Source organism: Trichosurus vulpecula, chromosome 6, assembly GCF_011100635.1.
Source record: "Trichosurus vulpecula isolate mTriVul1 chromosome 6, mTriVul1.pri, whole genome shotgun sequence".
Classification (NCBI taxonomy): domain Eukaryota; kingdom Metazoa; phylum Chordata; class Mammalia; order Diprotodontia; family Phalangeridae; genus Trichosurus; species Trichosurus vulpecula.
In genome coordinates, this window is record NC_050578.1 from 258,652,998 (window position 1) to 258,679,060 (window position 26,063).

General features: G+C 44.2%; 1 protein-coding gene across 2 annotated transcripts in view; it reads left to right on the plus strand.

Moving 5' to 3' along the window:
* C6H11orf49 (chromosome 6 C11orf49 homolog) overlaps window positions 1–26,063 on the plus strand; it is a 182,132-nt gene that overhangs the window by 101,991 nt on the left and 54,078 nt on the right. The gene's annotated exons all lie outside the window — the stretch shown is intronic.

Below are 26,063 nucleotides of genomic sequence, written 5' to 3' on the forward strand. Positions count from 1 at the left end.
TACAGACAAACAAAGTGAAGACTAGCTACTCTAAGGGATTTGCCGGAGCCGACCTAGTAAGTGACGCGGCTTGGACTAGAGCTCATGTGCCTAGCCCAGGGCTCTTTCTAGTGTAACACCCAACTCATCTACCAGATAGGGTGGCGGAGCTCAGGAAGATCTGAGTTCAGGTCTGACCTTAGATACGTCCTAACTTTGTGACTCTGGACGAGTCACTTCACCTCTGCCTCAGTTTCCTCATCTGCAAAGGGGGAAGAATAGCAGCACCTCCCTCCAGGGGTTGCCGTGAGGATCCAGTAAGATTCGGTTTGCAAGGCGCTCCGTAAGCGCTCACTGTGTAGCTTTCAGCCTCCGAGCAGATGTGAGTTCCTTTATCGTTAATGTGCTAGCCCCAGTCAGACAGATCTGCTGCCAGTGATCCATCCAGCTGCTGAGAGGGATTTACTCCGAGTTCTTCCTTTCCCCCGTGCTGTCAGCTGTCTTGAATTACATGCTCAATATTTATTGTGATGCTTCTTAATCAGACAACCCAGGAATTCCTTGGGACCAGATGCAGCATTCGTAGCGAGGTGAGCCAGACCTCCACGGTCAAAACGTTTTTACGTTTTTACTCTTTGGAGAAGCTTTCCAAACATCTTTCAATCACAAATATGTTCGTTCTGAACTCTGAGCCAGAATCTGTTGACACTTCAGGAGTGCCAGGGTCCTGAAAAAAGAGTTGCCAGCTTAATACGTTCCCACTTAGGCCTGCTGATCCCAGGCCTCTCTGTGGAGGAGATGCTACCACTGTTTTCCTGGATGTGGCCTTTGCCAGGAACACCTGATATGAAGGTGTTAGCTCTCAGAAAGAAACGAACTTACTTGGAGGAGGAAACCCAAGGAAAAGCACAGCTCTGCAGCATAAAGCTGACTGTGGAGATCAGAAGAAGGAAGCGGCCTGTTGGCAGAAATCGCTCAACCCAGGTTTCTGATTCAGTCTCACATGTACAGTGGTCCATGTGTCATTTCTACATAGTCTGAGCCACCGGCTTTTCATACTTCTGTAATCCCAGGAATACTAGTTACAAGCCTGTCCCTATCTGCTGCAAGACTAAAGCTTCTTAAGAGTTCAAAAGTGGGGGCCAATGAAAGATGCTGGTTTTGCTTGTGTTTTGCTGTGTTTCTTTTCTCAGTGGGGTCAAAGTCTGAAAATGCATTGGTCATTGCACTGAAAATGCACTTGGTTTTTGGTCTCACCTGTTCTGTGAGGTTGAGCATCACATTTATTTCCCATTTCTGTCAGATCTCCACATAAGATTTTCAAGTCTATGAGAGTGGAGATAATGTCATATCTAAACCTTACATTTCCCAAAGCATTTAGCCCAACAGGTGCATAATAAATGAGTATTGGATAAATCATTGTTGATTGACTCTTCGGGATCCCCCTCCTCTGCTCAGTCATAAGATCAAGCATTCAGACATTTATTAAGTGCCAAACTAGGTGTCAAACACTATTACCTAAAGGATATAGACAAAAATGAAAACTCTCCCAGGCTCGAGTTGCCTTTGGGATATCAGGAGAGAAAATGTGTATCCATATAAGTATATACATAATGATAGAGCGTATTCTAGGCATGGTGGAAGACAACGGGCACAAAGAAAGGCTCAGGATGACGCTAAACTCTGCTTATATGCAATTACTCAGACTACACTTTGGCCGCTGCTTATTTTAAAGTTTAAAAATGTTTTTTATATTGTGATTTGCCAAATCGTCTTGGATACTTTGTGATTTCAGTCAAAGGTGTGTTCAAGCCAAAAGTATGTGGCTCAGCATTAAGAAAATAAAGGAGTCAAAGCTAGTAGCTTATTCTGAAGATTCTCACCTGTGTATCATGGATACTTTTTTCAAGGAAGGAGTTTGAAGATGCTTGACATGGAAAAGGCTAAGTGGACAGAGGGTTTTGTGGATACTTGGGGCAAAGGTCAAAGGGCACCAACTCAGTTTCCACCCTTCAGCCTTCAGACATCTTCAGGGTTGTTAAGTGCCTCTTTGAGACTCTGAGCGTTCTAAAGAGTTGTTGGAGGTGGTGATTTGCCTTTACTAGATTCTGGTTTCTAGATGTCTCAGTGAGAGCTGAATTGGTGACTTATCTCCAGCCCCAGAAAGACTCAGAGGAAGTTATAGATTCTCCTGTTCTGCTACATGCACGAAAGGCCTACGTTCCGCTGGGGTGATGGTAAAAGGAATTCACTTGCCCCCACCTAGCTAGGAGCGAGGCCTGGGGTTCTTTCTTGGGGAGGTTTATCACCTTTCTCTTCAGACTTCCTACACTAGCAAGTCTGAGGGAATAATCAACACATTCTTCCCAACATCTTTGTTAAAGAGGCCTCATCACATCCAGCTGACATGCCAAAGAGTGGCTTGTTCTCACCACTACCAGCCCAGAGAAGGCCCTAGTTCTTATTACTGCTTATGTCAGGGCAAATAAATTCCTTTTACTTTCCTTCCCACAGTTCAGGTTGCTCTGAGCCTTAGCAGGGACTAGGGATAAATACTTACACCATTCTTCAGTTCCGCTTTTCACTCCAATCATCCCTCCTGACAGCATCCAGGCCAGAAAACCGCCTTCTAGGCCTTAGTGACAGGGAGAGGGGAGCAGATAGAGACTGGACTAAGGGAGGTCAGGAAATCGAGGTGGTGCCCTCAGCCCTGTTTTCCTCCTCTCACAGCAAAAAGTCCCTGTCCCTCTTCCCCAAACCCTGAAAGACCATCATAAAAGATGCAGCTGATTACATAATCACGGCATGTGTATAGCATTTTATATGCATGATCTCCCTGGAGCCTCAGACAACCTGAGGCGAATTTCTCTCTTTTACACTTAGGGAAACTGAAGCCTTGGGAGGTTAAGCCACTTGCCAGCAAGTGTCTGAGGCAGGATTTGAACCCAAGCCTTTCTTGATGCCTTCAGCTGCCTAGGGTCTACTTTTAAAATGACCTTGTATATATTTTGTGTTGGAAATGATCTGTCCTCACTTCCCTTCTTCCTATTCATTAGCACATACCCTGTATGGCAGTTATTAGACAATACATGGTGGGCCTCTTCTCCTAGACTGCCGGCTCTGCTCAGGCAGGATAGTGTCTTCCTCGTTTCTGTATATACCCCCTTGCCATGGCACCCACCATACCTGGTGTCTTGGACATTTCTGGGTACTTGGTATGTGCTTGAGGATCAAATGTAGGTTTGCTCAATTTTCATCCAGCTCAGCTTGTGCGGGGGTCTTGAAGTTCACAGGTCAAGACCACCATTCATTCTGGGCAGTAAGTGAGGTCTGTTACAAACTTTAACAGCTCCCTGGAGGTGGAATCCCCAGCTTACCTGGGTGACAGCTGCTCTCCTCTGCCACCAGGCAGCAGGGGAAAGCCCTCCAGGAGCTGTTTGCTGCTCCATTGTTTGTTCACCTAGGAATGCACAGGCTATGACTGGGGAAGAGCACACATTTGCCTTGGAGGCACCGTAGGCCTGGCTTTGGGGAACACCTAGAGTTGGAGTGAGGATCCCCCATTTGGTAGGAGAGGGCTCCCTGGAGTTCCAGCTGAGCCCATTTGAGATCTTTGAGATTTTTTGTCATGATGAGGGGACTGGGTGTGGTTCAGATTCCTTTGGGGAATCCCCTTGATTTCCTGCCCTCCATCTTCTTTCTTTGGCTGTGGCTCTAGGGAGCCGCTAGTCGCACCCAGTTGGCTGCTGTTGCCTTGACCCCATAGATTCTTTGAAGTCAGCTGCTGCAACCATGGCTTCACTGCCCTTTTTCCTTTCCAATTGCCCAGATCTTAAAAATTAGTTCTGAAAGTTCTCATCTGGCATCAAGGCAGCTGAGTGATGTAGCAAGCAACATTCACAGATGCAGTGGATCAAAAGGGACCTTTGGAAATAACATCTAACTTTCCTCAAATACCCACTATATGGACCTAAGAAGACACAGGCCTTTTCCTTATCATTCTCAAAAAGCATTTATGGGCCAAGAGATACCAAAATATTCATAGTGGCACTCCCTGAGGTATGTCAGCCAGCTAATAAGCATTTGTTACTATGCCAAGCACTTATACTATGCCAAGCGGAGCACTATGGGCTGGGGATAAAAATAAAGGCAAAAACACTGTCCTGAGCTCCAGGAAGTCTCAATGCAATGAGAGAGACAACTACATCACACAAGATGGACATCACGTAAAGGGAAGGTCACAGGGTCCAGGAAAGGCCTCCTGGAGAAGGTGGGAACAGCAGGAGCAAAGAGCTGGGAAGAAACAGGTGTCTGCCATTTGGGGAATGGTTAACAAACTCTCATACATAAATGTCATGTTGTAAGAAAGGCAAAAATAAGGAATCCAGAGAAATTTACATGAACTGCTGCTAAGCAAAATAGAATCATGTTCACAAAGACAACAGTATTTGAAAGGAAAGATTACTACCAAGTCGCTCCACTCTGAGTGTCTATAGAACCTGTGATGGCCTCAGTACATAGTTAATAGAGCACATTGCCATCCTCTGGGGAGAAAGAGGCCTACAGATGCTGTTGGATGCTAGATCAGCCAGTGCACACCAAGGTCAGATTCTGGATCAGTCACCGTGTGCCAGGATTAGATTCTGGATTGATCACTGCACACCAGAGTCACATTCTGGATCAGTCACCATGTGCCGGGGCCAGATTCTGGATTGGTCACTGCACACCAGGGCCAGATTCTGGATTGGTCACCATATGGAGGTCAGAGTCCAGACCTGTCACTGCACACTAGAGTCACATTCTGGATCAGTCACCACATGCTGGGGTCAGATTCTGGATCAGTCATCATGTGCTGGAGTCAGAGTCTGGATGGGGTTATCATGCTTTCCAAGTGCACCAAACCGGCACATATGATACTGCCTCCCCTCTTCCAAGGCCGGGTGATGGTGCAGGACAAGATGAGTAACTCCAACAACAAGGATTCAGGAGTAGCCCACCAAAGGCTTGACCAGATGGCACCATCTCCTTCAGCTTTCCCCATGCTTCCCACTGTTAGATGGCAGTGACACTTTGGGTGACAGTCAGACTGTCCAATGTAGACAAAGCCTGATCATACTAGGGTTCAGAGTCTCATTTCTAATGTTTATTGGGGAATGTCTTTGTGAGAACACACATCAGATTTCACAGTAGAGTTTACTTCAGCATATCTATTCAGTCTGTGCTTAACTATACTAACGAAGAACTCCAGGTCTCCCTACCGTTGGGGAACTTAGAAGCTTTTTGAGGGACTGAAGCAGTTAGAGGGAGTGTAATACACAGGGCAATTAATGCCCACATATGTGGCACAGAGTCTGGCCTCCCTAGGAAGGTCAAGAAGGAAAGAGACCCCCGGCATGGACCAGAATGATACGGGCCTTGGGAGGTAGAGGAGATTTGCGTTAGTGGAAAGGAAGACAGGCAGTTCTGAGCAGGGAAAGAGCCTAAGCAGAAGTGGGAGTAAGGGTGGCATTCTTGGGGAACAGTGAGGTGGTTTGAAAATGAGTGACTGAAGGAATTAGGAATGTATTTTTAATAATGCATCCCTTGTACATATAGGGGCTATAATAGCTAGCACGAAAGACTGAAGACAGAGGAAGACTGAGTTCTAATCCTGTCTCAGACACTTACCAGCAAGTCATTTAAACCCTTTTGTCCTCAGTGTCCTCATCTGTGAGTGAAGATGATGCTGGCAGCTACTTCATAGGCTGCTGCAAGGGTCCAGTGAGGTAACCTCTGTAGAGTGGTTCTCAAGTTCTATGGAAATGCTGGTGACTTTTACAGAATAGGGCTTAAAGAGAAGGGCACCACTGTGGTCTTGGGGAAAAGGTTTTCAAGTCTTCCTCTGGGTGGTTCTAGATCTAGAACCCATGAGAACTCTAGGCTTTCACCTCAGCCCAAAGTAGTGCTTTCCCGACCCTTGGAGCTGAGCTGAACAGAGGTGGAGACCCTGTCCTTTCTCAGATGTGGCAGGTGGCATGGGGCTGGGAGCAGGACTTAGGTTCCAGGTACAGCTTGTACTCGATGACATCTGAATTCCTATGATCCTGTAATAGCGAGGAATTGGTCGGATTGGAGTAGACAATCAAATAAAGAGATGTTTACCTCATGACCAGATTTGTTGGAATGCTTCCAGTCTGTGAAGGTATCTGTGTCTAAAATGTTTATGGCATATAGAAAAATAAGCTTTATGTTATGCTTATAACACCTATGGAATAGTTTCGAAGAAGTCACATATGAAAGCTATGTATGAGGTAGGGTCCCGGCCATCAAGAAGCATACAGTTAAAAATGGGGTACAATCGTTGAGAGGCAGTAAGCGATAGATGCCAGGTGAATGATGCAGAAAGTTAGGATTCTAAAAAATCAGAGGAGAAAGATCATTTTTAAGTGGGATCATCAGGGACAAGGTAGGTGTGACCTGGGTCATGAAACTAGGGTTTGCGTAAGTAGGAGAAATGACACGAACTAATATTTGGAGGCAGAGGACCAGGTGAGTTTGGCAGGAGCTGAGGAAGGGAGGGATGGAGGGAGAGATAGGAGAGGAGATAGAAAGGAACCAGATTGTGGAAGTCTTTGTGTGCCAGGCTAAATGTAGGAATGTATTTAGTGTGGAAAAAGCATTTTGATAATTTAATGGGTTTGGAAAAGCTGAAGCTAAACATGACCACTTTTCTCGAATCTCTAAGTATTGCTCCTTTTTCATATGTTCCCTGCTTTATACTTAATTTGGCCTGTTGGCCTTTCCTTAAGTCTTTCTTCAAAGTTTCTTTCTTCCCTGTTCTCCTTTTGCATGCCCTCTGCCCCCTCTGTATGGCCTACCCTGTTTCCCAAGAGCAGTTCCCTCTCAAGAGCTTGGCTCTAATTTGGGAACCAGGATCTCAGAACTGGAGTCTGTCACCACTAAACCACTTGCTTAACTGACTCCGGATGGACTCTGAATTGGTTTGCCGTTTTTACTTACGATAACCTAAGAGGTATGACTTAATCTTCTCAACCAATCACAAGAATTTTTCTGTGTGGCCTTTCATCCAATGGCTAAACCTTAATAGTCCTCTTAAATTGATTGTCTTATTCACACCTAGTTTACACTTTTGATGGATGGAATGAATCAATAGAGGTTTCCTGGTCTTCTCGGATGACTTCAATTGGGGTAAGAGTGGAACTCCACCCTTATATAGATAAAGAAATTGAGGCCCATAAAAGGTAAGCAACTTTCCCAAGTACTACTGTGTTATTACACAGGTCATAAGTGGCAGAGCCATGACTCTAATTCAGATTATCTATCTCCAATCCCTGCTTGCATTGCTCTAGAAACTCTGCTTAGTGGCCTAGTGTCAGGAACATTTTCTCAGCCTGCTTTGTAAGGGTCTTCCTTCTCTTATTCTAATCTAGAAAAAGTGAGAGCCACTTGTACCCAAAATGTCTTATGCAAGTTTAAAATTCTTCTTAGATCTCTTTGGAGGATCCTATGTCTTCTTGGCATAAAGATCTGACTTTGGAGGGTGCTAATTTGTTTTCAGATAATCTCTGGGATTCTTTCTCCTTTCTTCTCTGCTTGATTGGCTTTTTATTTTCTCTTCCCCCACCCATCACCCTCCCATCTTCTCTGGTATTTTCCCCACGCTGTGCTCTTCCCTGAGTTAGCCCCATTTATGCATAGTGAGTATGCAGAAACAGCCGATCAGATGATGACTTTCTGTTGGATTGGGTTGTATTTTGGCATTGACCCATATCAATATCTTTATTGACCCATATCTCTTCCTAGATGGAAATGAAAAAGAGAAAGTGATAATTACGTTCTGACCTGGTGTAGGATGGAAGCTCTTTTCTAAGCAATGATATGAGCCAACTTTTGGAATAACTCCAAGGGAACAAAGGCCATCTTTTCTGCCATATCTTTTTTTTCATCATTCTTCTAGTTTTTACTGCTACTGATTTTTGCTCTGATAGTCAAATAGCTATACATGGGTGGCTGATTCATTTCTGAGTCTAATAGGACATTTGACTTCCTAAGTTGCGACTGTTCTTAACATTGGAGAAATGAGGCCAGTGGCTTTAACAGGGCTCAGCATTTAGTTCAGGGCAGCTAGATGGCACAGAAGATAGAGTGCCAGGCGCAGAGGAAGGAAGACTCATCTTCCTGAGTTCAAAGCTGGCCTCAGACACTCACTAGCTGTGTGACCCTGGGCAAGTTTGCCTCAGTTTCCTCATCTGTGAAATGAGCTGGAAAAGGAAATGGCAAACCACTCCAGTAGCTTTGCCAAAAAAAAAAAACAAAAAACCAAACCCAAATGGGGCCATGAAGAATCCGACATGACTAAAACTACAATCTACAGTAACGTGGGCTGGTTCTGTTGAGTCATTATGGAGCCATGGTGTAACTCCCAACTTCCTGCCTAGGGACATGTTTATTCCCTTGCCTTGGTTAGGCCTATGAGGCATCCCAGGAGTTTGTGCCACTGCGATAGTTTGTCTTCTCCTTCTCTGCCTCTGCCACATCAGAGAATGAATCAGTGACCAAGCATTGTGGAGTCTTCATTCACATTCATCTCTTCCTCACCACAGCCTCCCTCCTAACTAAGCTTCCTTTCTCCAGCCCTCTCTAATCTGCATGAATGTAAGACCTCACAGGAAGAGGGCTTTCCTTGCAGTAGCCCTGAAGATTCAGTTTACAGATAAAACTTAGAAAGTGAAATGACTTTCCCTAGGTCTCATGGCTACTAAGGGTCAGAGATGAGATTAGAACTCGTGCTCAGAGCTTTTCAAGGCCAGCTGCAGCTAGTCTTCCTAAAATACAGCTCTGATTCTTTCACCCCTTTGCTCAAAAATTTTGAGTGGCACTGAATTGCAAATAGGACAAAATCCAAGTTCCCTCATCTGGCATTTGAGGCCTTTCACAATAACCCTAATAAATCTTATATTGTTACTTTACTAGCCAGCTAGAATGTAAACTCGTTTTTGGGGGGAGAGGCAGTCAGGGTTGAGTGACTTGCCCAGGTCACATAGCTAGTAAGTGTCTGAGGCCGGATTTGAACTCATGTTCTCCTGACTCCAGGACTGTGAATGTCTCGCCACTGTGCCACCTAACTGCCTGCAGAACGTAAACTCACTGAAGTAAAGAACTAATTCTATATTTCTTTGTATCCTTCAGGCCACCTTGCATATTGTAGATGTTGACTGTTCAGTTATTTTAAGGCATTTTAAACATTGGGCTCTTCTCCATCAATCACAGAACCATAGAATTTTAGAGCCAAGATGGACCTGAGAGATTATCTGTTCCAACTACCTCTTTTTTCAGATAAAGAAACTAACTGATGCCCAGATAGCATAAGTGACTTCTCCCAAAGTCACATGGGTCATCAAAAATCAAACTGGAATTTGAGACCAGTTCTGCCTCCAGACTCCGTGCTCCTTCCTTTATATCACACAGCACTGCACTCTGTGAGCAAAGCAGAATTGCAGTAGCTCAGAAGAAACAGGAGACATCACCATGCCAAATGACCATATGGACTATTTGTGCCAGACCTGTGGCAGAGCCTGCCAAGCTCCTGTTGGTCTGATCAGCCATAGTCAGACGCGCTGTACCTGGACCCCGACGTAGCGATGACATTTTGTTCTTCTTCAAGCATGAAGGATGACAACCAGCCAGACGGGAAAGTATGAATAAAAGTCAGGAGTTGTTGATGTTCTTGCTGAGGTTTTTTCATGTCTTTGTTATCTCATCCCCTCTGTCAGATGTTTTGTGAATTGATCTTTTGATGTGTTCATTGATGCATTGTCTCCAACACAGATCACCTCTACATATACTTGGTCCAATCTGGCAGCTTTGGGTGGTTCCATTGTCTTTGATGGTAAAAATCTTACCAGATCTTTTCCATTTTTCCTCTCTTTGTAATATTTTCATCCCTATGTGCCCTCAGGGTAACTTTGCTTCTTTGTTTTCTTATTGAATTTTCTTTAGATTGCTTTTACTTTCTACTACAGAGCAGAGATTCTGTTCACAATTCTCTATCACCATTCTTCACAGTATTTTACAAATGAGTTTATATTCTAAGGGAAGCCAAATGGTTCAGTAGATGGGACACCGGGCTTGGAATCAGGAAAACTCATCTTCCTGTGTTCAAATCCAGCCTCAAATACTTACTAGCAGTGAGACCCTAGGCAAGTCACTTGATCCCATTTGCCTCAGTTTCCTCATCTGTAAAATAAGCTGGAGAAGGGAGTGGCAAACCACTCCGGTATCTTTGCCAGGAAAAGTGATGTTGCGTGTGGCTGCCATCTCTCCGTGCTTGACAAGAAGTTCAAGTGTCTGCTGACTAATAAGCTGTTATTTAAGTTCTTTTGATTTCCTTGTTGTGGCAATTGATTTACGTTGGTTAAACTTGTATAGAAAATTATCATAATTGGTTTAATCCAAATACAATTGTATTAAACTAATATATAAATTATTATAAATTGGTGTTTATGTCATTTCTGTTATTCATTGCCCATTTTTTCATGATCAGTTCTTGTTTAAGTAATTCATGATTGAGTTATTTCACATGTGTGCCATATCTTTTTTTTCATCATTCTTCTAGTTTTTACTGCTACTGATTTTTGCTCTGATAGTCAAATAGCTATACATGGGTGGCTGATTCATTTCACATCAACAACAAATCTTTTCCTGTCTATTAAAACATAATTACTTTCATTCGTTGTGTTGTTATTTGTTACTCTTCACGTCCAACAACTACAAGTCTTTTCTTGAAGGTTTTTGTGGTGTAAAAGCATGAGGCGTCTATGTATCTGGAAGTCTTTGATTTTCTTCATACTACTTCTCTCCTGACCCATATTTTCTGACATATTTCTCACCTTCCTCCACTAGTCCTAACTTTGCATTGAAGTTCCTTTTTTTAATTTTATCTGGAGGGTCTTCTGAAGCTCCTCATAGTCTTCCTTTACCTCTTTCTTCATTCCCCTTCAGCTGCATAAACTTTAGTTATTTTCAGGCTATCCTGCACACTCCAACATAAAATGACCAAATGTCTTCTGTCAGATGATGTTGCTTCTGTTTTTATCATGCACTGAAGCCAAATAGGGCTGATTCTTTGTTGCCAAAATGATTTTCCTTAAGCATGGATCTGAGCATGCTATTCTTATATTCAGTAAACTCCAGTGGCTCTTATCTCTAGGATAAAAGAAAAAGCTGTGAAAGCCCTTTACAACTCAGCCCCAAGCTCTTTCCAGGCTCACTGCACATAAATCCCTCTCCCATACTCTGTGTTCCAACCAAAATGGCCTTCTGTCTGTCCCTCACCCATAGCGACCCATTGTCCCTTAACATGCCTTTATTCTCTCCATCCCCATGCCTGGAATGCATTGCTTCCTCAGCTCCTCCTCATAGAATCCCTCCCTTCAAGGCTTGGTTCCAGCTCCAGCTTCTACATGAAGCCTTTCCTGATCCCTTCGCAACTAGCAGCCTCCCTCCCTAACTGCCTTGTATTCATTAGATCTCTCTCTCTCTCTCTCTCTCTCTCTCTCTCTCTCTCTCTCTCTCTCTCTCTCTCCCCCCCTTTCCCTCTCTCCGTCCCTCCCTCTCTCTCTTTCCCTCTCCCCACCCCTCCTTGATATGCCTATATTTGTATTTGTTGTCATCTCATTAGAATTTAAGTTCCTTGAGAGCTGGCATCACTTAGTTCTTTGTATTTGCCCTCTTGCACCCAGCACAGTGCTGGACACATATTAGGCGCTTAAGAAACTCTTGTTAGTTAATTGGTTGTTGGTTGATTGCCTCCCTAAGGAGGACCTGTGAGCCATCCTTGCATTCAGTCATAACTGGGAGGAGGATGCATATTGGCAGAGACAGAAAAGAGGGTAATAGCCCACGTCTAGGGGATTTGGGGAAGCCTGGCAAATGGGACACCTTGTCAGAAGGGCTGTGATTTCAAAGACAAACACAAGGCTCCAGGTAATTCCGAAACGTCCAGGGCAAAGGTAGCTGTGGTAGCAGAGGACTGGAATCCAAGTCCCGCCCTTACTTGAGGAATCACAGAAAAACTCTGGTAGAGGAAAGCGACGGATTAGTATTGTGCAGTAAAACACGACGGATATGAGGAATTGAGGGAAGTGGAGATCTGTGCCGACTGCTGCCCAGAAAAGTAAGCGAGATGGAGAGGACGCTAGGCACTAGACCAGCGCAGATGCCAAGCGTCAGCTCTTCACGAGGAAGGTGGCGAAGCGCTGGCTCAGAACGGGTACATTTCCAGACGCAGCCTCTGTAGCCCATGTGTTTGCTGAACTGTTTTTCTTGGGCATGAAGGAGGGTTGCCTTTGGTAAAGGAGATGAGAGGAAGTAAGGGATAGAGCCCTGGACTTAGAGGCAGGAGGACTTGAGTTCGAATCCTGCCACAGACATTTACAAGTTAGGTGATCTTGAGCTCCTCTTGGTTTCCTCATCTGTAAAATCGGAATAAGAACAAATGAGATAATTAAAATAACGCCATTTGCAAACCTCGAAGGGTGCTGTCCGCCTCAGCCCCTCTATAAACACCGCAGGCGTGGACACAACTCGTGTCAACAAAGAGCCGCCCTCTTTCACACAGGAGGAAGCGAACTCAGAAGAGAGCAGTCACCCAGGATTCAAATTCTGACCGGCGCCCGATTTAACGTTGAAATCCTGGAGTTCAGCCGCCCTCGGTGCGCTTCCCTGTTACCCTGAGAAGCGCGGGTAAAGGTTCCTCAGCGCCGGAGTCTGGAGACAGCCGACTCAGCCGTGTGGTCATAAGAGCGAGGCTTTTCTGACCGATCCATATTGTTGCTCTTCAAATGAGCTCACTTCGATTTGTGAAAAAGATGGATTAAAATGTTGCTTTGTCGGGGCCTGAGCATGAATTAAAAACTCAAGGAACAGAGAAGCTTCTTGTAAGTTATAACTTGTAAGCTCTTTATTCTTTTATCTGAAGAGCCCTTTAATTAGGGACTCTCTTTCTTCCCGGGGGTTAAGAACTTTTTTCTTTTTTTCCCAGAAAAGCATCTGACCTGAATGATTTATTTAAATAAGGCATACAGCCTTTCTCTTATGGATATTTGAAAATAAAATGTGATTTACATACTTCTGAAAAGCCAGAGCAAGCGAGTGAAGTAAAAAACAAGCAGTCTGTGTTCTCAGTCTGACCAAATCCTTCCTGGGCCCAGTTGAACTGAACAAAGCCCGATCCAAAAACACCTTGGCTAGCTCCAGCGTTGGGCTCCATCTCCCAAGATGAAATCCAACAGGGGTCGATGTAAAATCCTGCGCTTGGGTTCAGAACATCACCTTCCCGAATACAAGTTGGGGAAAGGGAAGCTAGAAGCCGGTTCTTATGAACAAGAAACAGTCCTGGACTTTTGGAGCGGTGGGAGCTCAGTGCAGCATGGCAGCCCCCAAAAGCTGACATCCTCTCAGTAAACGTTCAGAGAAGCATGCTGTCCAGGACCCCAGAGGGGATGAGTCCCATGGCCTCTGCCCTTATAAGGCCACTTCTGCAAAATTGTGTTCAGTTCTCGGCACCACAATTTAGAAAGGACATTTGCCGGCTGAATGGTTTTATCTTGGGCCCTCTTCCTCTATACCATTTCAATTCTAATGGATTCAGTTGTTATCTCTGTGCTTACTATTTTCAGATCTGCTTCTCTAGCCCCTAACCTCCAGACCAGCATCTCCAACTGCCTAGTAGACATCTTGAACAGGATGTCCTCTACATCAGGTGTTCTTAAATTTTTTCCGCTCAGGACCCCTACAGTGCTTCTTAAACTGTCACGACCCACAGTTTAAGAAGCGCTGCTAGATATCACAAATTCAACATGTCAGTCAAGTCAGGAAACGTTTATTAATCACTTCCTATGACCAGACACTGTGTTAAGTGCTTGAGATACAAAGAAGAACAAAAGACACTGTCTACTCTGAAGGAGCTCACAATGTACCAAGGAAGATCAGATGTGAAAATAAGCTGAAAAGGTGGGAAGAGGGATCCCTGTGTGGGGGCTCAATGAAGGCCTGGACCTCAGTGGGAGAAGATCCTTCCTTAAATCTAGATTTGGGAAGGAGTTCTCCTCCTCTACCTTCTCCAGTCCAAGAGAGAGGAGGGCCTCAGGAATGAGGAGGGGGGTACTGAAGAGCTGTGAGTTTCTGAGTTGATCTGATCTTGCAGGAAGGTGAGTTTCTGGAGACAATGGTAAAGTCCAGGCCCTTTCCTTAAATAGACGATGTAGGAGGTCCCAAACTGACCTCATCTTTCTCTCCATACTCCCCCTTTTCCTATCTTCCTATTGCTGTGAAGGGCCCAACAATCCTCCCGATCACTTAGGCCTCTAGACAGGTTGGAAGGGTATGGAGACTATGCCACACACTAATTTCAGGATCATAAGGGGAGAACTGGAAGGGACCTCAAAAGCCATCTAATATTGGTGGAAGGAACTAGGGCTATATGGAAGTACAGCAGAGCCTGCTATAACCCTGGTGGTGATCAAGGGATAGGACCTATTTTAAAGGCTTTCTGTGATGTTTATCCTGGGAAAGAGAAGATGGGGAAGGATACCCAGTCTGTAAGTGTTTGAAGATCTGTCATGTGGAAGGAGGCCCTTGTTTGGGCAGAATGGCTGAGGCAGATGTAAGCCTGATGGGAAATGAAAAATCCCAACATTTAGCACCATCCACAAGTTGAACAGGCTGCCCCAGAAGGTAGTCGGTGAAGGCTGAATGAGTGACCATCTGTGGAGAGTGTTGTAGCCTGGATTCCTGTTGGGGCACAGGTCAGACTGATTGGCCTTTGAGACCCCTTCCATCTCTTCAGCAGTTCTAGCAAACTTGCTAAGATTTGTCCTCTTGGCTTACCAAACCCACGGCATCTCACTTCAGCCTAATTGAGGGCATAGTGATGAAGAACTGGGGTGACCAAGGTACCAGATTTAGATGACAGGGTCCCTGACTTCATGGAATTTGCAATCTAGTAGGAGAATAAAATACAACTCTGGAGAGAAGTTGAATCTCCAGTGATGCACAACAGGTGCTTTGGAGGAGTGCGGGACACTGGGGTGTGTGAAGTCCAGAGGGGAAGGTCATCCCAAGTCACAGGGCTTGGGGAAGGCTTGAGCTTTAAAAAAAGGCAGTTAGGAATTCAACAGCTGACGAGGGGAAGGGAGGCCATTCCTAGAATAGGAAAGAGTATCAGTAAAGGCACAGATGTGGGGAAAGGGAAAGACATGTTAAGGGGTTCAGAAAAGTCCTGGCCACAGCACTGAACTTGGAGCCACAAGGTCAGGCCCAAGGCACAGCTCCAGCCCTTCCTGTGCTGTGTGGTGCAGTGGGAAGAATTCTGAACCTGGATTCACTCACAGGGGTTGTGTGTGGATCCACCTCCGCCGTTTACTGCTTGTGAAACCTTGGGCAAGTCACTTACCCTGTCTGGGCCTCCACTTCCTCGCCTGTAAATGGGGAACTTGATGACCTCTGAATGATCTTCCGTCGCGTCTCTTTTTTCATCTTCTATTTCTTCACCCATAAAATGGGGATAAAATGAAACACAGTCCGCCTCACACGACGCTCATTCAGAAAGCACTTTATAAACCATAAAAGACTACATAAACATGAATTATGACTGTTTTGGCTCGGTGCCCTTCAGCCGTCTAACACATTTAGTCAATCAACTAACTCCTTGAAAAGTTCTTATGGGGCAGACAAAGAATGACAAGCAGTCAAGTTGAAACAGAGGCCTCCTTTCCTCTACCCCACCCACAGAATGCCTTTCTATAGGAAGAGCATGACGTCTTTTGCTTTGTCCCCTGATGGTGTTAATGCTCTTCTGGAAATTCACTGTGATGGACCTGGGTTTCTTAACCCTCCTTTCTTACTGGAAAGGTCTGAACCCTGGACTCAGCAGTGAGGGCTTTCTGGAGCAGGAAGCTTCTTGGTCAAAGGCTAGATAGATGGATAGATAGTTTGATCATACCTCTGGGGAAAAGCTGGCAAAATCAATGTTTAAATCTACCTTGGGGAAGGCCATAGAGAACCTGGGCAAGAGAATGAATCTACCACCATGTTGTGGAGCCTTCCAGCATCTGATAGAGAAAGGTGAGGGGCTTCCCTGTGGATTCATTTCAAATGGTTTTCTGTGACAGATTTGTTTGAAATATTGTTTCCTTTGAGCTAGTCATTCTGGCAAGAAATTCCCCTGAGAAAGTGTCTTGAGAAAATTGCCTTGCCAAGGACATGAAAATGATAAAACATGGTAACTAGTCTATCTTTTCCCAGAAAAGATTTCTGTATTTTTATTGTCTAGTTTGCTCTGAGGACTAAGTAAGGTGAAAAGAGCTCCACGTTGAATCTAAGGCCTAAATCTGACCCCTGGCTTGGCCTCTCTCTCTTGGGCAAGTCTCCTAAGCTCTCTGGGCCTCAGTTTCCTCACCTGTCATCTGTAGGGGACAGACTAGCCATGATTGCCACAGTCCCTCCCAGGTCTGTGTCCTAGGAGCCTTTGGTGGCCCACTCCAGTGACTGGGGCGGATCAGGAACTGAAAGAACCGTGGGAGGCTGTGTCGAGGTTCAGTTTCTACTCTCCGACAGAATTGCAGCCATGAACCTTGGTCTCATTTCCAACTCCAGTTGTTGCTGGCTTCCCTTTCCTTTTACTCTCAGTCAAGAGGAAAAATACACACATAGGTGAGAAATCCTGGAGAGGTCAATTGTTTTAAGGACTTGAAACCCCTCCCTTTTATCTTCCTTCAAAGCTTCCGAAGATACTTGCTTCATTGAAGTCTGCAGACCATTAAAAGCAGGCCGGCCAGGGTGATGTAATACGTGTTTTGGCTTCCATTTAAAAGAAATCTACACTAAGCTAATCCTCGAGTCGGGCAGATTTTTTTTCTTTTCTAATTTCAGTGCTTTGGGCGTTCCGGTACATTCACCAGCATTCACCACCTGCCATGCCCAAAGTTCCCTTCTCCTTCTAGAGCCAGAAGTCAACCTCACATTATATCTTAGAACTAATGTTGCTTGTGCCTTTTCAAACCTGAACTAATGATGCTTGATTGCTAAGGAGCACCCAAGGAGTAGGGTCCTGGTGAAACTGATGCAACACTGGCCTGACCTAGTGGTTTAGATATGCCAAGTAAGGTGGCAAGCCTCTGATATGCCATCCCCACTACTTAAAGCTATAATTTAACAGACTGTGACTCCAACAGAGGTTTTCTGTGGTGGCACCTTGAACCACAAGTGGAAAGACTCTTTTGGACACTTTTTAAGTACAAAATAGTTAGTTGTCTTCTTAGAATAGTTTTGTTTTCCTCTTGCCTAGAAACATGGGGGATAGACATTATGCCAGTTCTAGGTCACACAAGCTTTACGGACTTAATCATAAGCTGAGGCACATGTTTGATGGCCAGGTGGATAATGCTTCTTCTCGATTTTTATCCTACCTAAGATGTGCATTTTTTAAAGCCTGGTTATTTAAAATGGCAATTGCCAAAATATCCTCAGCAGCACCTTTTGTGGTAGCAGAGAACGAGAGACAAAGTAGGTGCCCATCACTTGCCAAATGAAGTCATGGTATATTCATGTAATTGAATGTTAATGTGCTGTAAGAAATAGTGACTGTGAAGAATCTTCCAATCTCTCCCCTTTTCTCCAGTTATACAACCAACCACCACTGTAGTTCAGGTCCTTATCACTTCTCACCTGGACTATTAGAATAGCCTTCTGACTGATCTCCATGCCGAGAGTCTTTCCCCACTGGAATCCATCTGCCAATAACAACAGCCATCCACCGCAGAGCTGACAACGAGATTTTCCTAAAGAGCAGATCTGATTTGCACCTGACCCCCACTTACTTGCCCAGCTTTATCATATATTGTGCACCTGTACCCACTCTACCCTTCTGTCAGACTGACCTTCTACTGTTACTTGCATTCAGCACACCTTCGCACTGGCTGTCGCCCCAGCCCACAATGCCTTCCCTCCTCACCTCTTGGGATCTCTAGTTTTCTTCCGGACTCACCTCCAGGACTACCTTCTACATGGAGCCTTTCCAAAATCCTCCTTCCTGGCACTATTGCGTTCCTTCCCCTCCTCCCCCAACCAGATACATAGACAGATAGGAATAGATGCAGATATATGTTGTGTTTTTGAGCATGTTGTTCTCCCTCTATGGAATGTAAACTCCTTGAGGTCAAGTACTGTTTCACTTTTGTCTTTTTATTCTCATTGCTAAGTCCATTGCATGGCACATAATCATGATATTTGTTGATTAAATAAATTTAGAGAAGCATGGGAAGAGTGTTTATATGAACTGATGCAAAGTGAAGTAGCTCCAGGAAAAAAGATATTACAATGACTACAAGAATGTAGGTAGAAACAGAAAAAAGTGAACACCGTGCAATTGTAATGATCAACCTTGGCTCCCAAGAAGGCATGTGCTTTCTCCCTTCTTTTCAGAGGTAGAGGACTATGGGTGTGGAACATTGCATATACTGTTAAACTCAGTTGACATATTGACTATTTTTTCCCAATTAGTATTTTTTTGTTGTAAAGGATAGTTTGATGGGGAGAGAGAAGAAGAATGCTCAGAAATTAGGGTGATCTGAAAAATCAGTGAAAAATTAAAATTTAAGAATATATGTGCGTGAAGACCAATTAGTGAAATTTGATAGATGAAATTTTATTTTTTTATAAAGATTAGTGTGCATCAAGAAGAAAATGACTTCTCAGTCTTATCAGTTTAGATATTTTTTTCCCAGAACTGACATCTAATGGGACTTAAAAGATGAGATCACCATCAAATGGTTCCAAACCTCCAAAAGAGAGGTGCTAGCTATTTTTATGAGATTTTTTCCTTCTTTTCTGAAACTTTATATTTTACACTCTGAAGAATCATACTTAAATCATCTTTTCTTTTTAAAAATATTTTATTTTCCCCCAGTTACATATAAAGACAATTTTTGACATTCATTTAAAAAATATTTTGAGTTCCAAATTTTCTTTCTCCTTTCCTCACCTCCCCCCCTCCCTGAGACAGCAAGCAACTTAATGTGGGTTATACATGTGCAATCATGCAAAACATATTGCCATATTAGTCATGTTGTGAAAGAAAACATAGACTCAAAGTAGAAAAAAACATAAAAAAATATACAAAGTGAAAAATAATCCACTTTTTCCTGCATTCAGACTCTATCAGTTCTTTCTCTGGAAGTGTATAACGTTTTTCATCATGAGACCTTTGGAATTGTCTTGAATCATTGTATCGCTGATAATAGTCAAGCCATTCACAGTTGATCATTGTACATTATTGCTGTTACTACGTACAATGTTCTCCTGGTTCTGCTCACTTCACTTTGCATCAGTTCATGTAAGTCTTTCCAGGTTTTTCTAAAAGCATCCTGCTCGTCACTCCTTACAGCACAGTGATATTCCATTAAAATCATATAGCACAACTTGTTCATCCACTCCCCAATTATGGGCATCTCCTCGATTTCAATTCTTTGCTACCATGAAAAGAGCTGCTATAAATATTTTTGTATAAATAGGTTATTTCCCCTCCTCTCCACCTTTTAAAAAATCTCTTTGGGATATAGACCTAGGAGTAGTATTGCTGGATCAAAGAGTATTCATATTTTACAGCCCTTTGGGCGTAATTCCAAATTGCTCTCCAGAATGATTGGATCAGTTCACAACTTCAACAGTGCATTAGTGTCCCAGTTTTCCCACATGCCCTCCAACATTTGTCATTTTGGATAGGTATGAGATTGTACCTCAGAGTTGTTTTAATTTGCATTTCTCTGATCAATAGTGATTTAGATCATTTTTTCATATGCCTACAGATAGCTTTATAAACTATCTTTTCTGCATGATTTATTATTCATATCATGGAGTTGTTGTTTTCTGGTTCTCCTTGTAAAGTGAGGCAGCTGAACTTAGAGTCAGAAGACCCAAGTCCAAATCCTACCAAATCTGTGACCCTTCTCTCAGCCTTAGTTTCCTGATCTGTAAATGGGGGATAATAATAGCACCCATCTCCGAAGGGGGTTGTGAGGATCAAATAAAATAAGACACATGAAGCACTTTGCTAACCTTAGAGAACGACATCAGTGCAAGCTAGGGTTTTTATTCAGGCCCCAAAACAGGGCTCTTGTTGGAAAATCTGCCTCTCCTTGCTTAAGGGCATCCAAAGGCAGCACTTGCTGCTGGCAATGTGCAGGAAAAGAAGAATTTCCTGTTTACTTTGCATTCTCTTGCAATACCATGTAAGACATTACATACACATACACACACACACACACACACACCTGTAGATACTGTGTATATATATGTATGTACAGATACACACATCGGACTCACCATCTCTCCTTTAAATCTCCCTTAGCCCTTTCTTTAGTCTTCTCCTTGGGACTTAAAGTTTAATTTTTATTACAATTGCACATAGTTTGCCTGCCATGCCAGGCTGTGAGCTCCTCGAAGGTAGGAACCATCTTATGTTATCCTGGTATCTCCAGGGCCCACATAGACACTGAATAGGTGTTTGTTGGCTTGCATTGATTTGAATCTCACTGCATAAGCAACTTGCAGTCGTAGAAGTCTGCAGCACATAATCACAGTAGAGGACAAGCTCATTTCTCCAGCCTGGCCTAGTGCCTGGCACTCACTAAACTCTCAATAAGTGCTTGCTCCCTTCTCTCCCCATCCCTACTGAGCACCGTAGTCTCAGTGTCTACATTGCACTGTTGTCCTGAGAGGGTCTCTTCCCGCTTGATGTTACACTGGCTGTTATCACTCTGCCTCTCTCGTTCACAATCTGTCTTCAGGTTTCTGATCCTTGGGTTTCTAATGGCTCTTGGGATAACCCAGCTCTGTTGTGATAGGAAGCGAAGAGTCTGAGATTCTGAGGGTCAGCAGTTTAACTTCAGAATGTATGTCTTATGTGTGTGGTAGGCAGGGGTGTTGGAGTTGGGGGATCCTCCAGTAGACAGCAGTGTGGGTGAAGAGTGGGTGAAAAGGGTTAATGACTCAGCCTGCCTGATTCTCAGCCTCATATACAGGAGGAAAACACCTTCCTTACCGTACCCCCACTCCCCTAATTCTTCTCTTTGGCCTGTGGCCCAAAGGGAGAGTTCTCTGGTGCTCTTGGCAGCGTATGAGGTTGCCGACAGAGGAACTTTGCTGGGCTGCTTTTGAAGTGGTTCAGCAAAGCCTTTGCCAGGACGTGTAGAGGAACTGACACCCTGGAGAGGCCTCGTTTACCACCCCCCCCATGCCGCCTGTGGGGGTTCTTCCCAGGCTGATGGCCATATACAGAGGAGCCAGCCATGTGGGAGGCAGCTGAGGAGAAAGAGCACTCACTCTGGGGTCAAAGGACCTGGGTTCAAATTTTGCCTTTTATGCTTCTAGCCCATGGGACCTTGGACAAGCGATTTAACGTCTCTGAGCCTCAAGGCACTTCTCCTGTAAAAGAAGGGGATTGGATTGGCTAGCTTCTGAGGCTTGTGATCCTATGATCCCATCCTCCATGGAGGAAGCCTGCTTCCTCTCCCACAGCTGGGGAGGCGGAAGGGCAGGAAAGTGGGAATTCAGAATAATGTGGGTAGGATAATTTGAGCTCTTCAGATGAAAGGAGTTTGATATAAGTATGGTCTTATTTTTATTATATTATTATACTGTTCATTGGAGAATACATTTTTTTTGGTTACCTGCCAGTGGAAAAAGAGATCTGTTCTGTTTCTGAATTTGGATTGTTGCACTAACTAGTTACTTTGGTAGGAGAGGGTAGCCAAACCCTACTGACTTATCAAGATGAGAACACAGGGATCCTCCTTCCTGATCCCAGTCATCACAAGTTCAGTGACAGCCACTGAAACCCAAGATGTGGCCATTTCTGTGGGCCCCCCCATCCCCTCCCTTCTCCTCAAAGGTGGAAAGTGCCTCACTTGGCAGGCTACTAGGGAGCCTCTTTCTCCTATGTCCGAGGCCTTAAGTCAGTTTTCATATTTCTTCCTGTGTAACACAGAATAGGAAAGGTTTCTTCCCATAAATGTTTTTGGTCACATAACGTCACCCTTGAATTTCCAGCCCTTAGTCTGTTACTTTGTATTCCCCTTAATGACCTGTTCTTCTCAACTGGAAGAAAGCATAACATGGGCATCCTTTCCCCTTCTCGCCTTCTAACCCTAGAGAAGCTGTGAGCATGTAGGCCAGAATCTGTGTTGAAAGCCAGATGAGACACATCTATGTTTTGATCTTTTCCTTAACTTTAAAAACAGACTTAAAAATTTCTTTGCAGGCTGTAGCATTTTAAGTCCAAACTATTCTTCTAAAGCCTGATGTTGTTGCTGGGTTTGTGGGGTTTCCCTCCCTTATCACCAACTTGTCTCCATCTCTGTGGAAGACAAGCCACAATAATGCATTCCAACAGGGACTTAGGTAGAAAGAATATGGAAGAATTCTTTTCTGTGAGTTTGTTGGGCATTTGACAAATAAAATAAAATAAATGACCAGTGAAAACTGTGGGGTTTTCTTCTAGGCAGGTCTTTGGAAACAGGGTGGACTCCCAAGCCAGGAGTGCGTTCAGGATGGCCCCTGCTGCAGACCAGGAGGTGGATGAAGTTATTCCCATTCTGCTCACTCAAGAGGAAACACTTCTGAGCAGCATTGTGCTGTGAAATCATTTGAACACTCTCAGATTAGATGAACAAACCCAGGGGCTAGTTGGAGAGATCTTGTAGTTTGTGTCTCTTGTTTGCATTGTCAGCCTCTAATCCCTGCACACTCTCGTGGTGAGCGTCACATATGAGTAGTTTAAGATGTGGTCAGTTTCCATGACTGCTCAATGAAACATGAATTGTTCTTGGTTACTTGGAGACAGTTTGTGGAAAATCTAAATTTGGATCTTTTTCTTCTTCTGAGGGGGCATCTCTGTGGTTTGATAGGATGACTGAAAGCCTCTCCCCTCAGAATTTAGGTTTTAGAACCCTAGGATGAATGTCCATCAGGTATGTACCATACAAAGGAAAAACCTTTGTTACATCCTTCACATCTCTGTTCTGCCTAAATCTGCTTGCTTATAAGGCAGCGCCTCCCAACATTAGACTGGGAGCTGTATAGAGGAATCCCTTCTCTAAAACCATCAGTCAGTGTATGACCATGACATAATTTAACCTCTTAGTGTCTTAATTGATCTGTTTTTAATAGAGGAGTGATAGCCATTACCACCCCCTCCATGGAATTTGGGGGAATTTGAAGACAAACCTTCAATGGCTCAGCCCAGCTTCTTCTATCTCCATGACAGCTCCTCATTCCCTCTCTCCCTCCTCAGATGTCTCAGCACTTTTTTTGTAACTCTCTTATGCACCAATCATATTCTGATTTGTGTGGTGCCTATAGGGAGCCTAAAGCTAAAATGAGTTATTATTAGGTAAAAAGAGTTAATATGCCCAGTGCCACTGGAGGACGGTTTGGTAACACCCAGCTCCAGGGGCAAATTCAGCTGGCTCTGCTTGATTATGGCTTCCTCCCTATCCTGGGCCAAGCTATGTGTAGGACCTTCAGAGCAGCATGAGATTGGCTCTACCCTGACCCAGGCACCCATGAGCAAGCTCCATCCTCATCATGACTCAAGGGAAGGATAGATGCCACAACCTCCAAGCCTTTTAGTCCACCCCCTCACTCAAGCCTACTTCCTACATGCTGAGTGACCCCAGGAAAATGCTAGCAGAACCCACCACTCCTGGAGAGGCAGAGGAAATGAGTACATCCACTGGCCTCTCCCCTTCCCCCCAGCCCCAGCAATGCCGTCTCCTTATGAAATTAGAAGCATGCCCCAAATGGATAGATGACTCATTTTCGTTCTTCAGTTCAAGGAACACTGATTACACAAATACTCTACAGGACAGTGTGCTAGGTGCCAGGACACAAAGACAAGAGGGAAACAGTCCTTGACTTCAGGCAGCTTCCATTCTACTGGAAGAATAAAACATATCCCCACTTTAGCAGTTTTAGAAGAAAGAAAATACCAGCTGCTGGGAGGTTAAAGAAAGGTTTCCGAATAGGAGGTGGCATCTGAACTGAACCTTGAAAAAAGTTGGGTACTCTCAAAGGCAGAAGCAAGGAGAGGAATGGATTTCAAGCTTGGGAGACAGCCAAAGGCAGAAAGACAGGTGGTGGCATGTTGTGTTTGGGGAACAGCCAGCCAATGGGCCAGTTTGGCTGGAACGTAGAGCATGTGATAGGGGATAAAATGAAATTAATCTGGGAAGGTAGGTGGAAGCTGGCTTAAAGAGGGTTTTAAATGCCAGGATGAAGAGTTCATGTTATATCTAAAGGCGATAGGGAGCTACTGAAGATTTTGGAGTGAAGGAGTGATATGTTCAGACATATATATATATATATCTGTATATATGTATATATATATACATCTGTATATATGTATATAAGTATGGAATATTATTTTTAGTTATTTTTATAAACTCCATTATCTAGTATATGTTTTGTCTACAGTAGGTGTAGATATCAGGCCCAGTGTGAAGATGTTTTAGGAAGAGAGTCATAGACAAGTCCCACATCAGAACACAGATGTAATTGTGTTCTGCAGTTACCTTCAGCTCCAGTACTGGGCTCAGATTCAATCAAAGAATAGAGTGCTTTTTTATGATGTTGTGCAGTTTACTAGAAGCTGCTATACCGTCTCCCCAAATCTAGTTTATCTAAAGTACTCTCTTACTTCTTACTTTTGGTTCCACAGACCTAGCTAACTCTCTGGGCTTCCTGCAGCTGGGCAATGATGAGGGGCCAGCTAGCACCCTGCCCCTTGTACACTCCTAGCAATTCCTTCCATCTTCCCCAGGCCCCTGGAGACTGGAAGCTTCCTACAGAGCTCATCTGCTCTTCTCCCATCCCTGGAAGAACCAGAGAGGGAAGGCAGGATGGTGGAAGAGTGTCTCTTATGAATCCCCTTACCCAAAGAGTTGACGTTTTGTCCCCGAATAGGGCCCAGCTTTCCCTATATGGGGAGATGACCCCAGGGCTGCAGCTGCTCACTACTGCAGAGACTCTAAGGAGCTCTTTGTCATCCAGTGGAAAAGTGAGAGCTGGGAAGAGAGGCATGGCCTAGTGGAATGTCCAAGCTTTGCAACCAAACAGGGACTGCGCAGGAGGGAAGAGAATGACCTTTCTCTGTTATACTCTTCTTCCGGGCAAAAATCCTTTTGAAATTTGGGGGTGGGGGGCTTGTACTTTCTATCTCTTAAAGTGTATATGGGGAGGAGGAAGGAAGGAGCAAAACCTTTTTTCAGTGGGTAACTACATACTTGTTTCAGGGTGAGGGGGTTATATTTGGGCCCAAACTCAAAGTATTGATCACTGAGCCTAGGTGGAATGCAGACTGTTATTGCTTATTCATTAAACACTGACAAAATGAACTGAATTCCAACAAAACTTGAAAGACAATGCAGACCCACCCCTGAGGGCTTATGATCTCAGTAAGACAGACAACTCAGATATCAAATCCACCAGTTAGAAATCCTACTTTGTACTTAAATAAAATGTGGTTAAATCTCTAAAGGGGAAAGATTCCTTTTTTCTCCTGCCTTTTCAGCCTTACTTGGAAAGGTGCACCTTAGGCGGAGAAGGATCTTCAAAGAATTTCCCAAAAGAAGCCAGTTTGGGGAAGAGGAAAGAGGGTGTGGGCTCTGTAGGTAGGAAGGGAATGATGGGCTGAGCTGTCATATCAAGTGCCCAACAGCAAAGACAGGAGGGGGTTGGGACTGGCTTTTAAAGGCTTAAGAACTTTCCAGATTGTTGTTGTTATTAATAATCAGTTATATACCTGAAATACTTTTGCCTCCATTTTATTAGCAATTTGTTTCCATGAATAAGGAATGCAAAGGACAACCTACTAAAAGTCAATTCTCAAATCACTAAGCAATGTTGAGGAGGCTGCTACAAGGCACTTTTATTGACAACAAAGCTTGTAATATGGCAGGCCTAGAGAGAGGTGGCATTACAGAGATGATCAGTTTACCCATAAAACAGAGGGGGTTGGACTACAGTAT